The sequence below is a fragment of the Plectrocnemia conspersa genome, unplaced genomic scaffold (assembly GCF_051122295.1).
Source record: "Plectrocnemia conspersa isolate PC_06_02 unplaced genomic scaffold, ASM5112229v1 ptg000012l, whole genome shotgun sequence".
In the NCBI taxonomy this organism is placed as follows: Eukaryota; Metazoa; Arthropoda; class Insecta; order Trichoptera; family Polycentropodidae; genus Plectrocnemia; species Plectrocnemia conspersa.
Genome location: NW_028277176.1, coordinates 7,828,040 through 7,842,723, shown reverse-complemented (window position 1 = coordinate 7,842,723; position 14,684 = coordinate 7,828,040). Strand labels below are relative to the sequence as shown.

Genomic DNA, 14,684 nt, shown 5'->3' with positions numbered 1-14,684 from the left:
CTGAAAAAATGTAGTTTGCTATCGTTGTTTATGTTCTCTAAAACTATTATTTTTATGATAAACTAGCTACGTATCAGTGAAAAAATCAACGGAGAGAAGCTATAAATTTACAGTTAGCTTAGAAATAATAGAAGTTCATATTACGCGCAGCGTCAGACGCTAAAATTGATATAATATTAAATAAAATTAATATTAATGTGTAGCAAACCTAATTAAAAATATGATAACAATGTTAAAATATTTTTTTGTTATTTCATTTAGGCAATCAAAAACTGCATTCCACTTGTTTCGTAGACCAAAAATGAGAAATATTTTCGGCATTTTGACAATTTTCCACGTGGATGGTTGCGCGCTAGATTTCAGCGGTGTTTCCACCACTTTTCAGAGATATGCAATGTGTAGTCCATTTCCGGGCGATGTTCAGATAACTGAAAACAGCTGTCAGATACACGTATAATGCAACTCTTTCGAAACATTTCACAGAGATACGTATCATACCATTTATTTATATATATATATATATATATATATATATATATATATATATATACATAAGTAAATTTGTTTGGATATACTATTGTATATTAATACATACAAGGATCAAAACTGCAAACAAACACATCTGCACACGAAGAGAGCGTATCACTCAATCTGCTTGGAGCGGTATGGAGATGAAACGAATGTTTCTGCGATAATAAGAGATAAATTTATTGTGTCTGGCGTTACCGCACAAAGGATTCTTTGAAAATATGCCCGAAACGATGATTGTGTTTTGATCTGCGTCGTGAATAACAAGGTTTCCTACCTTGTAATTTGGTCAGAAGCGAAGAGGTTCAAGTGGTGCTTTGTTGTCTCGGTTCACCAACCTGTTTGATGCCTCTGGAATCCAATGTCGTGCTTATCGATGCTTGCGGTTCAATTTTCTTCCCGTCTGTATCGGCATATAGGCATTAATCGCAAACAAACCCACCCCGTATTATTATATCACGTAGTACTTGCTTTAGTAGTTGACAATATTGTAAAATATATTCAACATCTAACATATATTTTTTATATTTTATAAATTTAGCTTCTATCATTACTACTTATCGTTAAACGCCTATCAAAACGAAAAGTGATTTTAATTTTTTGAAAAAAATCATCAGTATAACGGATGGATTTTTATTTATCGTAAGCGCCACTATTTCATGCTTTGATTTTGCATGCTCATAATACCATTGCTATAAACAAATTAGCAAGTGATTTTAGTAGCAGTTTTATTTCGCACAAATAACCTAGGTGAGAAATCAAGCCTAGCCTTAGTCCGTGCAATCTGAAGCGAAAGGTTGACTAGGTGAAATTAAAAAAGCTATCACTCTCCTTAAATTGATTAGTGTTGCTGAAGACCAGCTTTGCGTTGGTTGCTTGGCCGCTCAGATCCCACAGCACTAAGTTGCCGCGCTTGCCATCTGTCGACGGCATCCTTAGGAACTAGCTTTAGTTTCAAAATAAAATACTCAATTGCTCTACCAAATTTGATGCGTGTCAGAGCAACTTTCTCGTTTGTCAGTCTCACTCGCCCGCACCGACCTTACCACGCGCCGGGGCCATATTTTCACTCGCTCCACCGACCTTACCGCGTGCAGAGCAACACACTCGCTCGCAATGTTTAACATTCACACATTTAGCAATGTAAAGATCTCCGTCTTTTCTCTTAGTTGAATTAAGCAATTGTCAATTGATAGGGAGAAGTACTGTTGGGACCTTATTTATTTGGTTGGCTACGAGGTATGTAATACTCTGACAAAAGGTACTTACTTTGAATTTTTCGGTAAAACAAACGTCACACCTCTTTCCCTGAAAACTTAATTTATTAATTAAACTTTTTGTTTTCTATTACTTGAATACTATTTGATCTATTTTTAAATTGTTCTCCCCATAAACATATTTTTCAATTGATCAATTATGTAACGCTAGTATATGTCGAAACACTTTTAATCTATTTGTGTACTGTGTAAAGGGAGATCTAAATAAATTGATTTCGTATCCATTTTATGAAAGTGTAAATTAAAAATTTAAAACGAGACGTCTATGTCACGAGTGCTTAATATTATAAAATACACGTCGTAAAGAGAGCGTGTCACAATTCAGGCCGACAGCGAGATGACACACTGTTAATGAAACGACGTTAAAAATTAAATTAAGACTTTTCCCTAACGTAATATAATTAATTTCGCCGTGCAAAACATTCTTCGAAGGCTAATTGCCTTTTACGTTGTGTTCGCCAGGAGCTCTTTTTACATTCGCCAACCCACCTCTGTGATCACTCGCTCAGAAAAAAATGTTAATTTTGCACAATAAGCGGAGAGTTTAAAAAATGGCTATGAAAATAATTGAGACGATGGGAGTAAACGGTTTCTTGTGGATTTAGCGTCGTGTTTTTATTTTTTTCCGTTTCTCTTTCGTCTCGAGTGGCTTTTCATTTGAGAATTTTATATTCGGTCTTGTTTAATGGACGTTACCACGGTAAGATTGTTGTCTGAAGAAAAAATCGTGTTTCCTTTTTTCCATCTTCCTTCAAAAGTTTCAGATTGCGTCTTGGGTAATATTATACTTATGTTAATCAATTTTATTTGTATTTTTCAGAGACCGAGACTCATACAAAGCATCAGTGAGTATTAATTATATTTTTATATAAGTATATCATAAGTTTTTAACGTGTCGACTATTGACCTTCTATTCGTAACGAAAGCACCATCTGGATTTTATTCCTATGGTCTCAAGTGTTGGACAACGATGCCGCTGTCCCAAAGAGCAAAGATCTGCAATATTTCAAAATGTATATTTTTCGCACTCTTACGGAACGGCTTGTATAAATTCTTTAGCATGTATATAGCTCGTCCATCATAAATATGACCCCTCAGATTTCACCCTTCTATTTTATTAACCGCAACGAGGCCCATCATTCTTGTTCTTTGTGTAATATAATCGAGGTATTATGTAAGGGTTAATTTATTTGAAAGATTATGTCTATATTTTTCATTAGCCTTATAAAAAATAGTTAATGAAATCTTGTATATATATATTTAGATCTCCATATTATTATTTTTTGCCTATCACGGACCCTTACAATGGCATTAAGTTAAGTTACTCACAATTAGCTAATACAATAATTGAATATGTCTAATTTATGATGACGAGTAAAGGCACATTTTTATGAATTAACTGAAATATGAAATTCATAATAGACTTTGAGTATTTCACTATTATATTTAGTATGTTATATTTTCAGACTTACTAAATATATAATTGAAATTCAAAGTATTGTAGTTTCAGTGCAATTGGCTTATATTTATTGTTGAGCAATAGAATTCTTCGGCTCAGTTTAACCGATTGTAGAGATATGTATGTGTTCAATCCAAGATGCTTTTTATCTTTTCTTTTTTTTTCAAACGTATGTGTATGATATATTATTGAAAGGATAGAAGGTTTGTTCAAGTGCGCCCGCTTGCTGACCTCAAGTCGATAGTTTCTACCCACATGCTTGTCTTCAAATATAAACAGTAGAAAATCGATCAAAAAAGTTCTAAAAAAAGTATATCTATATTATATAAGTATTTGGTCCATGAGACGCAGTAAAACAAATCGTATTATTTCTTAAATGTATAAGTCGCTGTCTATTGACCTGAAAGACTTAGGTTTGAATCCCATATGGACTCGTTTGTGGTGTTTTTCAATTTATATCTTGTCTAGGAAATCTAAATTAGTGACTATTATATAATTAAGAATTCGATCGAATATTATAGATTAGGCTTGTCTAGATTTTATTAATCTAACAGATAAATGTGCTAAATATAAGGTATTGAAAACTATATAATAATGGGCTACTTTTAGGATATTTTATATGTATTAAAAAAAATCATTTAGTGATTCATTATGTTTATTTAAATGCTGCTATAATCAGGAAAACTGTGGCGCATTGGTATCCAAATGAGCACGCTGTGTGTTTTATTTGATAGAGACCTAAACTGCTGACACTTTAGATCGGTCGACAAGAATTTTATTTTCTTAATGACCGACCTGCATATTTTCGTTTAGGTCCGTATCCGAATTCGTGATAAAGTTAGCAATCTGTGATTTGCAGAAAAAGTAACACTCACAGTGTGTGAGCCATAGATTTAGACCAGAAAAAAGTGTATAGTGGACTTCCGGCAATAATGTTGTACAACTTCGTCATTTTTCCCACGATTTCGATTCTCAAGCAGTTGTAAGATTTAGTGCTCTCATGATTTTAATTACTCTGAAAGGTGGAAGCTTTTAGATTCTTAATTTTATGTTAAGATAATCCGTGCCTAATTGGTAATGGGATTCCATTTCTCTTTTCAGCGTTTGAATCTTGGTTTAGATAAGTTTTAATTATTCATACCCGGTAAGACATTAATTGCACTATTTCTGTGACACTTGCTTTTCGATGATTAATGGTCAATCTAATAGAGATGAATATCATCATGGTTATTATATTATGATATTTGAAAACATTGGTAGTTAATCGTTGGTTGGCAGTATTTAAAGGTATATCTAATCCAAAAAATATTTTATTCCTGATTATTAAATAAATTTAACTTAATTAAGCAAATAAACTTTAACAAAATTCTACGTGGCTCTAAGTGTTTTTTTTTAATATGTTTATGGATCATATTAAAAAAAACTTTATCTGAAATCACATTAGTAATTAGTTTAAATATTAAAATATTTGACAGCAGTTTGCATGCCATATTCAAAAGCGACATGCCTCTGAAATTCGGACATACACCTAAGAGAATACCGCCTTATGAATATGGTTTTCAGTGGAATGTTTTAATGAACATTTTAATAATCTCTGAAATACATCCTTTTGCTTAAGCAAAGCTTTCATTTTTCGCATTGTTTCAAGTGCGCATAATAATAATTGTCCCGGCTTTTGATTGACGACACTCCCCCGACGGCGTCCCGTCATCGCTAAACTTTTCAAACGGGATCCGAGGTGCCCTCAAGTGTACAATTATTTTATGCGAGAGAGTTATTGTTGTTTGTAACTTTGATCGTGACAGTGTTTACAAGCGGTTCCGAGGATATAAATGGTTGAACGTAAAGGCGGCCGCATTAAGGAAGTTTCGCTTAATCCTCGCGAATTTTCTCCGATTTCCTTCCACTTATTCTTCTTGGAAATCTTCCCTGGCGAATTTCTCCGGATAAGCACTCGCATACACCACGCATACAGAGGTTAAAGTTTACCTAATCGGCCCCTAACTCGCGTAATGGGACCAACGTCGGGCCTCTGTATACGATTAGGGTGTTGCACGCCATTTACCCTGGCCTCTCTGTGTCTCCTCTTGTCCGAATTGTATAGTCGTTTGACAAACTTTCATTGCAGACATATCGCCACGAAGTGCGGCAATTTCCCGAAACGCGACCCGGGCAATAAAAGGGGAGTCCGTTTAGGGCTCCTAAGAGATTCGACCGAATCTGACGCATCTCTTCAGTTTGGGAAACGCGTGTGAGTTTACCGGATTAGTGTTATGAATTCAAATTCAGGAAGTTCTCCTCGAGCCTAATCTGAGCCGGATACATGCGCGTAATTGTGGCTTTATTATTGCTAAAAATGTGTTACTATCATGTCGTGATCGCAATAATAACGTAAGAGTGCCTTTTGCCTCACTCACAATGTCTATATTAAAATATATATTAAATTAGATTTATTAAAAAACAAATTTGTTTATATATTATGGATGATCTGTAAATATTTATAATCTCAACTACACGTTTGAGTAAATATTTATAATGTCACTTTTTGACTACCATAGTGATACATATGCCGTGATAATCAAAAAATTTAAATAATCTAAAGAAAAACTGACGAGTCCACTGTCATAGAAAGCAACATCAGTGAAAAGTTTGCTTGGAATATAATAGGAGATCTGCTATTTTATCTCAATTAATTTGTGGGGGCTGATTTTGTTGACTACTCTGGAGCTACGCGGTACACTAGCAACACAGACTGAAGAGGCGACACAATTTTTTTGGCGACATGACGGAAGAACGTCTGCTTGTCAGTTGAAAGTTTTAAAATTATAATTAGTGTTAAAACTATCATTAGGTTAGGTTTGAGTATGAACGGCATATAAACGTTTTCCAACTGTCAAATAAAGTTTCATAGACATTTTAGAGTAGCATATACTTTCATAAATTATATTCAATAAATTAAATTATATTTTCGCTAGTAGAAATATATATATCTACCGGTGAAAATGTATTTGGACTTTACTAGTAAAAATATAAATGAAAAATACACAATTGCTTTAACATTTATATATCGCGTGTAAATAAAGTATGTGAATAAATTTATATACTGCCATATAAAATATATTTTCACAGGTAAAAATATATGTTAACCGGTAAAAATGTATTCCGATATGATTTAAAAAATATTTTCGGGATAGGTTCAAGACTGTTCAGATTTTCTTTAAAGGATAAATAAGATTTCTGGTTTAGAATCAAGGACTTCATTTCAGCTTTTTCAAGCTATTTTTTAATGTTTTGATTTCATCAATATTCATAGTATTTAATTTAATGCCATGCATTTTTCTGGCCAAATTAAAGGGAGGGGGAAAATTCCCTTACCTGCTAAATGTGTTTTTGTAGAATTGCAATTGTACAAAATCAGCACAGGTATTCACACAAACAAGGGGATATTTATCATCATTGTCGTTGTCTTAGCTTACTGATTGATGCTTTGTGTTAATGACTTTAACAATTGCATCTACACAGTCTCCATTTTCATTGTAACATCCTAAATTGTCATCTATTGTCAGAAATTAGCGTCCTAGATAACCGAAGTAAATTACTGTTAGTAACATTATTTGGTTTCTGTTCCTTGGGATTTGGCCCAAATAACCGGTTGTGCCGATAAACCAATGGTCCAATTAAATATATACTCTTAATTATTACATTTATTTCCTAAAATATTTTAATGACCCGTTTCCTGTATGTAAAAATTAGGAATCAGAGAAATTTATTTTATGTAAAATAATTGTTAACACCGCGTATAAATAAAAATAATATAACAATGCCGATGATTTATTATGTATATCTATGTGTTAAACTGTGTGCTTGATTTAATTGAGTTATATTATTTTCACATATGTAGTTAGTTAATATTTTCTTTGATTTTTAAATGTGTACTATCTTAGTTTTAAGCCTTGTAAATTTGTAATTGTTGTGAGTTAAAATATTGATATACAGATAATTGGACTAGTAAGTTTTTATATTACTTGCACGTTTTAAACGAAATGTAATGTCCCGAACGCATCAGATTTACGACTGATGCGTTTCTTTATCTCATATAGTGTTTCCAGATCTGATGTGATATGAGCGTGTAATCGTAGCTTTTTAATGTTGAAATTTGTTTATGTTGCATGTCGCCTTTTAATGCGTGTGCTTTTTAACATATGCTCACACATGAAAAATGCATTAACTGTTGCGTGTTTTATTACAAATTTGACGTTTATTTTTTTAATCGAAAATGGATTTTTTTACGTTGCTTAAAAATGTTACAAAAAGTTTTATTTAACGTTGTTCTGTTATTGATAAATGAATTGAAATAATACTAAAATATATCTTACTTATAATTTTACATTTTATTCTATAATACAATTCTTGGAAGACAAAGTTATTAACATTTTAGATATAAATGTAACAGCAATTCTGAGAAGTTATATTTTTGATATCAAAGGTCAAAATATCAAATAAACATATCTTGAACCACCCCTTGCTTAAAGTTTTCGTGTTCATCTTAATATTATTTGCGTGCGCGAAACTATAAAATTGTTTGAGCTTAAAAATTCCACGAATCAATCAATTGTACGTGGAAGATTGGCTTGCACAGAGTCAAAGTAATTGCATAAAACACAAAATATGTTGATGTATTATACTTGGAGAAGAGAGCAATTATCCATAGAGCTTTACTTTTGAAGCGCTAGGAATTTGTAAACACGAGATAATGGCCATTAAATGCTTGGAGGAACGAATCATAGTATGTCATAAACACTTGATGTGTTTGTTATATAATAAAAAAATAAAGTCACGTAATCTGGAAAGCCAGTTTATCTTGAAAAGATAGAGCTTATTTTGCCTTTTAAATTTTATTTGATTATTCATGGTTATTATAATGGAATATTTCTAACTAGTATTACACATGACAAGTTAGTATGGTATTTTACTCTTAAATCTTAAATATAATACAACACTAGTATTAAAAAAAATTATTGATATATATAGTATTGAATAATATTTAGTTTGAAAAATATAATACTTTAAATTTCTACGAAAGGTCTGTTCTTAATTCTACCAAAATTGAAATTAGTTAGAAGCTAATCAGGACACAAGTGGTATAATATTTTATCATCGCCCCTAGAATTTCTAGATTTTATATTATAAGTCAAACATTTAACTAGTTCAAATAGGTTACTTGAGACGACCAGTTAATCTTAGCGTTTTGACTAGTCTAGCAAACATTTCACTGAGACGATTATATCGACACTGCACCGTTTGACTCTAGTCTAGTTAAATTCATTTAAATCAATATTGCCTGATAGCTTTGTCCGGCAAGCAATAAACAAAACATGTCAATTCACACAAAACTATTGTATTATATAAACCAGTATAATATGTATTTCACTTCGTGTTACTCGTGCGTGCGTAATAAAATGTCCGTCAGATTTGCACACATGTGCGAATTAAAAAATGATGTATTTCACGCCGTTGTGCCATAATTATGTCGCTCATGGAGGGTGGCTGCGGAATTAACCCCCTCTCGCAATTTTTATTGATCAATGAATGTCATATTTTTCAATTGTAACAGTCGCCCGTTGGCATATCGGCACCGCCGGCCAAAATTTATAACAGCCGTCCGACATTTATCCTGTAATGTATGGATTTCACATTTCAGACCGTGTCATGATTTATTGAATTTGCGAGATTTAACTAAAAGCTCGCGCTTTTCGCATATCTAATCTTGATATAGCGCGAAACGATCGTCGTCAGATCGAAAAGACTTTGTCGCCGAGTTTATCTCGCGCGTGTTTTGCTAAGTTTTTCCCGGGGATGCTGCGGGGCTGGGGCGTGTGCAATCTTTGGGTAATAAACGCTTTTACGACCGCGACCGATCTGGAGCGGTGCGACGTGTGACGCGCGCGTAAAACTGCCGAAGCGAGACATAACTAAAATACATACACGACTGTGCGAGAATAAAATAAATACGACGGCCTTCTCGGGATAAATATATGGAAAATTCGAGAAAAATGCTCGTAGTGGAAAACTATATTTAAACAGTCCCGATGGGAATACGATGTGTGATTCCTGGATTGGCCCAATAAAAATAACCACAATATATGCACTGGGGGCGGTAGATAAACTAACTGAATTGGGATTAAATGGATAATTATAATGAAGAACATACATATCAAATTTAATATAATATATAACATACAGAATTTGTATTCTATTAAAAAAATAATATAATGAATTTCTTAATTTACGAAGGTGAAACCCGCTACATCTTGAGTTGCAAAGTTGTAGACTCGCAGATGTGAAAAATTTATGTTATGTTCGTCTGTGTGTAAGCATGGGATTGATTTGTTATGTGAGTGTTAGGGTCCTATATCATGTCTCTTTAACGGAGTTTTGACGAATGTAATAGAAGGCCAATTTAGGACCGAAAGCAAATTTTTTAAACTCCTGTGCATCCCTTAGTGAAAGCGTGACTTACGGGTGGTCATTTGTGGGCGATCATCTGATATTAACAATGTATACGCACAGCATTGCTATTGTTAGTACAAGATCATGGGTATTGTTTATTGTTTATTGTCTGCCTGGCTAATTTGTATGTTCAAATGTTACATTTGCACTTATGTTTTGTTTTATCAACCTTTGTTGTTCTAGCTCAGGGCTCTCCAACATAAGACCAGCGGTGTAAATGCGGTGCGCGACCCATTTATTGTTTCTAAACTTTACTTCGTTTAATCTATTATAAAAATACAAACAAACTGTTTAGTTTTCATGATATTTATTGAAAAATATATTTACACTTTAAAAATAAAACACATTTCGCGGAGTTTTTCAGATACGTTTGTTATTTATTGAGTCTTATTTATTGCTAATATTTAACACCAACCTTTAGTGAAGCTTCCGTGTACTATTTGGGTAAAAATATTTCTGAACGGAGATAAAAATTTAAAAGTAGTAGAAACAACTTCGTGTAGAGTATGCTCGGGATAAGGATGTCGGTTTGTTATTGTGTGCGTGTACATGTATATGAGAGGGAGAAGCGATGTAGCGTGTACTTCCTTGTCTCGCTTTCTCTTTTAAGGACAGTCGCTGATTCGTCAACGCTGGTATTCGTCATTAAAGTGCAGTGTGGCACAGAAGTTCGATCTTCTCTAGTGATTTATTTTAAATAATTTTGTGTTGATATTGGTTTAACCCAGATATGCCCACTGTCCCATGGGGTAGGTCACTAAACTCGTGCCACTGTTTTTTATTTATAAATAAAAATTTTAAGAGAACAAAATTTCTTGGGCATATCTGGGTTAATTGATATCAAGGCTTCAAATAAACACTGTAAGTTATTCGTTCTCTTACCCGTGGATTAAAATATTTTAATTATTTTTTCATTAATCCGTACGTTGTTGGTTTTTTTACACTATTCTCTGTAAGGCTTAAAAAAGTTATTATTCTTATCGTTGCGCCAATGATAATTTTTTAATTTATTCAATGCATTCTAATGATTTAATAGAGTTGTCGAGCCATTAAACAATCTGCGAATAATTTCTTTCCCCATTTTATATCTTTTTGCTTTTGAAGAATAGCTTAAGACTTCATTATTTTTTTGACCAGTGAAAGATTTTGAATTTTGCAAATATTTAATTTATGACATCAATGTCTGGTTTCTTCGATTATATAATATATTTTTAATTGTCCATTGAAATTTCTAACTTAGCTCAGATGTATGTATGATAAATAAACATATATTTTCTTTTAAAATAAAAAAAATACATATTCTGAACGAAATTGTTTTGAGCCACACAGTTCACGCACACAATAACAAACCGGAATCCTTATCCCGAGCGTACTCTATGCAATATCTGCTTTTATTTTCACTTCGCCAGCCATCCCTATCATTAAAAAGGGCGCGGTAATTTCTCTGTTACATAACATAATTACTTGGACCTACTAGGTACCGTTTGATTTGCATTTGAGATAAATCAAATGTATTCCTTTTACGTCGCCTATATACAAAAAATATCCAACGTGTTAAATTAAATTTTAATATGTTTAACTATGATATATCCACTTTACTGACCAGAAGTTTTATATTAACGTGTCTGTTTTCACGAATACTGGCATCAGAGTGACACATTTTTCCATCAGTGATAGAGCGTTTTTCACCATGGATTGATGTACGCACATTTTTCAAACCCTCTGATCACAAAAATCTGATAAAATTTTGTTCCATAATACACCACTGACTCCACAGTTAAGCGGTTACTTTTTGGTTAGTAAATAACTACTAAATCCATTTTTATAAAGTCGGTCAAGTACAAGATACAAAAAAATATTTGAGAGGTTAGATTTTTCTACAATAGCACAAATCGTATCTAGTGTTGTAAAGTGTTTTATTGTACAATCGTTGTCTTCTCGACTGTTGCACGATGCATGAAGGGTGGTGTTGACAATCTGTATAAACTCTTGACCTTGAGAATTCATAGAAATTCGCGTCCCTTATTTTCGAGCATCGCTTTTGAATCGAGCCATTCAGCTCTTTAACTCGACACATAATAAATAAACTGACCTAATTCATGTGGGATAGTACTTCTGTAATGGCTGATGTATTATGTATATAATACACATAATATCGGACACAGAGAGGGACTCGAGGCGTGACATTTATTTTTAGCCACAGCTCTAGCTGCCTGGAAATCACTGGCGAAAATTTCGGTGCCGAATTCGTGCGAATCAAGTCCCAGGAGACAACTGTTCGGGTTGATACGGAAGGATGGATTTTCCGACATTGGCTCTGGCTTCCATTTTCGATATCGTACCTATCCCCAACCTTGTTGAGTTTTATTGTTACTACTGCACCGTCGGTGTTAGTAAATTAAATATATTGATGTATTTTATTTGATGAAGATGTTTTTAACGTTAACGTTGAATTAAAATCGCTTAAGATTAAAAATTAAGACTAAAATTTAGCCTATAACTATTCTACAAAAATATTAACTAATAACGGTAACAAAAAAAACACTAAAGGGAAAATCGATTATAAATACTAAATTTAAATTTAGAAAACAGCTACATAATTATGAAATTAGATCTACCGATGATTACACATCTCTCAAGCATTTTCTGTAAAGTTTGGCACAAATTATTTGAAATATTTTGCATTTAAAACCTTTAATGATTTACCAAAATCAACTAGTAATAATTGAAAAAAAGTTTATAAAAATATGTTTTTAATGAATTCATGCAATTTTAATCAATAAGTTAATAAATTTTACATACATCATAAAACTATATACCTGTTATTTTTGTTTTAAACATGCTTCTTATTATTCTTATTTGTTCTTTTAAAATTTAATAATAATTATTTTAAGTGTATTTATTATATTTTAATAAATGTATAAAAAAATAATAACTGTAAAAAGTTCTCTGATCCCTGATTTAGAACTAGATTAAAAATTTATTACTCTAGTTTATAGATTATTCAAATTAAATTTATTTGCTGGGGTTGTTATGATGTACAATATAATTTGATGTATTTACAAATTGCCTGTTTCCTGTATTACTCGATTTACGTCTGAATAACTGCAGAAAATTCTTGTCAGTTAAACTTGATTTAATATTTGTGAGATTGTATGCAATTGTAAAATATTTGAGCTCATTGTTAGATCAACTCTAGAGAAAAATAACTAAATTAGATGTTACACAATCTTGGTCAAAAGTATAGTCAGTAACACTTGTTTAATAATGGAGTAAGATTCTTTTTAACGTGGAAATAGATTTATTCGCTCTTAAATGTTTTGAAAATGTCTTTCAGCATAAATGGAACCATTTCCTCTAATTTGCTTCTTTTCTCTGTCCATGCTGGGCAGTTGAAGAGCGTGTGGGCAGCGTCGTCGGGTTCGTCTTCGGAGCAGTGGTGACATTCGTTGGTCGCTTTCTTACCTATTCTGTGTAGGTAAGTTCCGAAGCAACTGTGTCCAGTGAGTGCCTGTGTGCGATAGTAATTCAACTCAACACATGCGGCACCCGGGAACTGTCAAGAGATACTGACGTAACATGTAACCGCTCAACGCGAGCGTGATCGCGCTCAAATAGTTATTATCTTCTTATGTATTGAAACTGGACTTTGCACTGATTCCAGCTGATGAAAATCCAATACGTCTAATGAAGTTGACACAATTTTCCAGCAATTTTTTTATTATTCAGCGATTTAGAATCTTAAATATGATTAATATTTATTATTAAAGACTGTTCTATTCATCTCGCCTGACTTATTTTTACATAATCATTCTTGCTATTTCCTTTGTGTTTTCTTATATCAATTCAATTTAAATAGGTGTTGGTTTACGGCTTTAAGGCTATTTTCATAGGAGAGTCAACATTTAACACAAATCATGGTGTCGAATATATTAGGATTATAATAATTTAATCAAAACAGTAGTAAAGCTAACAAAGTGTTTTATTGATCCCTTTTTGAATATAAAATCACACTTTGTTCTACTGTGTGCTATATATAGAACCTTTTTTCTGGAGACGGCTTCATATATTCATTTAGGGCGCACGAAGTCGATAAAAACGAAGTTATTATAAACGGATCGTTTTAAAGCGAGATTATATTCCAAAGATTTTCAACTTTTTATACCCACCACCTCAACTCGCTAATTTAAACTGGAAATAAAATAAACTTTTAATTGAAGTTGTTTCGTATTGTTTAGAATTAAAGTCAGAGGAGCGCATTTATATGTGAGTTTCGTCTCCGTATTTTATTTCTCTTTCTTCAGCCAGCCAATAAAAGAAGGATTTATTGGCCGGGCGAATAAAAGGCGGATTTATAGGAGAATTTCGTGTTTTATTTGAAATTTTGCAACTTTGTCTAACGTTCGTTACCTTGGCGGAGAGCGGTCGCAGTCACATCCTAAGCCGAGGAAGAAGTTTACAAAAGCGAACCCCCTAAGTTCGTGTTTACCTTGGATCGGCTTGGCGTGATGTGATTCCTTTTTTTTTCGCCTACGCCAAATCTGAAAAAACAGAAATCGGAAAGCAGAAGGCGCAACGCCGTGATGCGGTCAGAGAATAAAAAAACTGTATCCAATTTGCGAACACAAAAAGGCGGCGTCTTGTGTTTTTTTGCACAGGTAACCTTGGCAATATAGCGCGCTGTTTGGTTTTGTTTGATACCGTAATTAAATCCGCTGTTTTAAGCTTCTGTGTTATATAATTTTAGCGTTGTGTTTCCGTAATGATTTTAATTGTAGTAAATTTATTCATAAAATGCTGTTGTTATAAAGCAATATTTCTTAGCAACGATACAGTGAACAAAGCTCGTGTGCAAATAATTGCTAATTCGGAATATAAACGGCGTGATGAAGTTATGTGAAGGTCCCGCG

General features: G+C 33.0%; 1 protein-coding gene across 6 annotated transcripts in view; it reads left to right on the top strand.

Moving 5' to 3' along the window:
* The window catches only part of sfl (N-deacetylase and N-sulfotransferase sfl), a 313,934-nt gene that overhangs the window by 45,813 nt on the left and 253,437 nt on the right, over nucleotides 1–14,684 (top strand). For 4 of the 6 annotated variants that reach the window (XM_088199103.1, XM_088199100.1, XM_088199101.1 and 1 more), the window contains exon 2: nucleotides 2,626–2,650. The exons of the other annotated variants lie outside the window; for them this stretch is intronic. The gene's annotated coding sequence lies outside the window, so the exon portion shown is untranslated. The remainder of the gene's footprint in view (nucleotides 1–2,625; nucleotides 2,651–14,684) is intronic. 6 annotated transcript variants of the gene reach the window in all.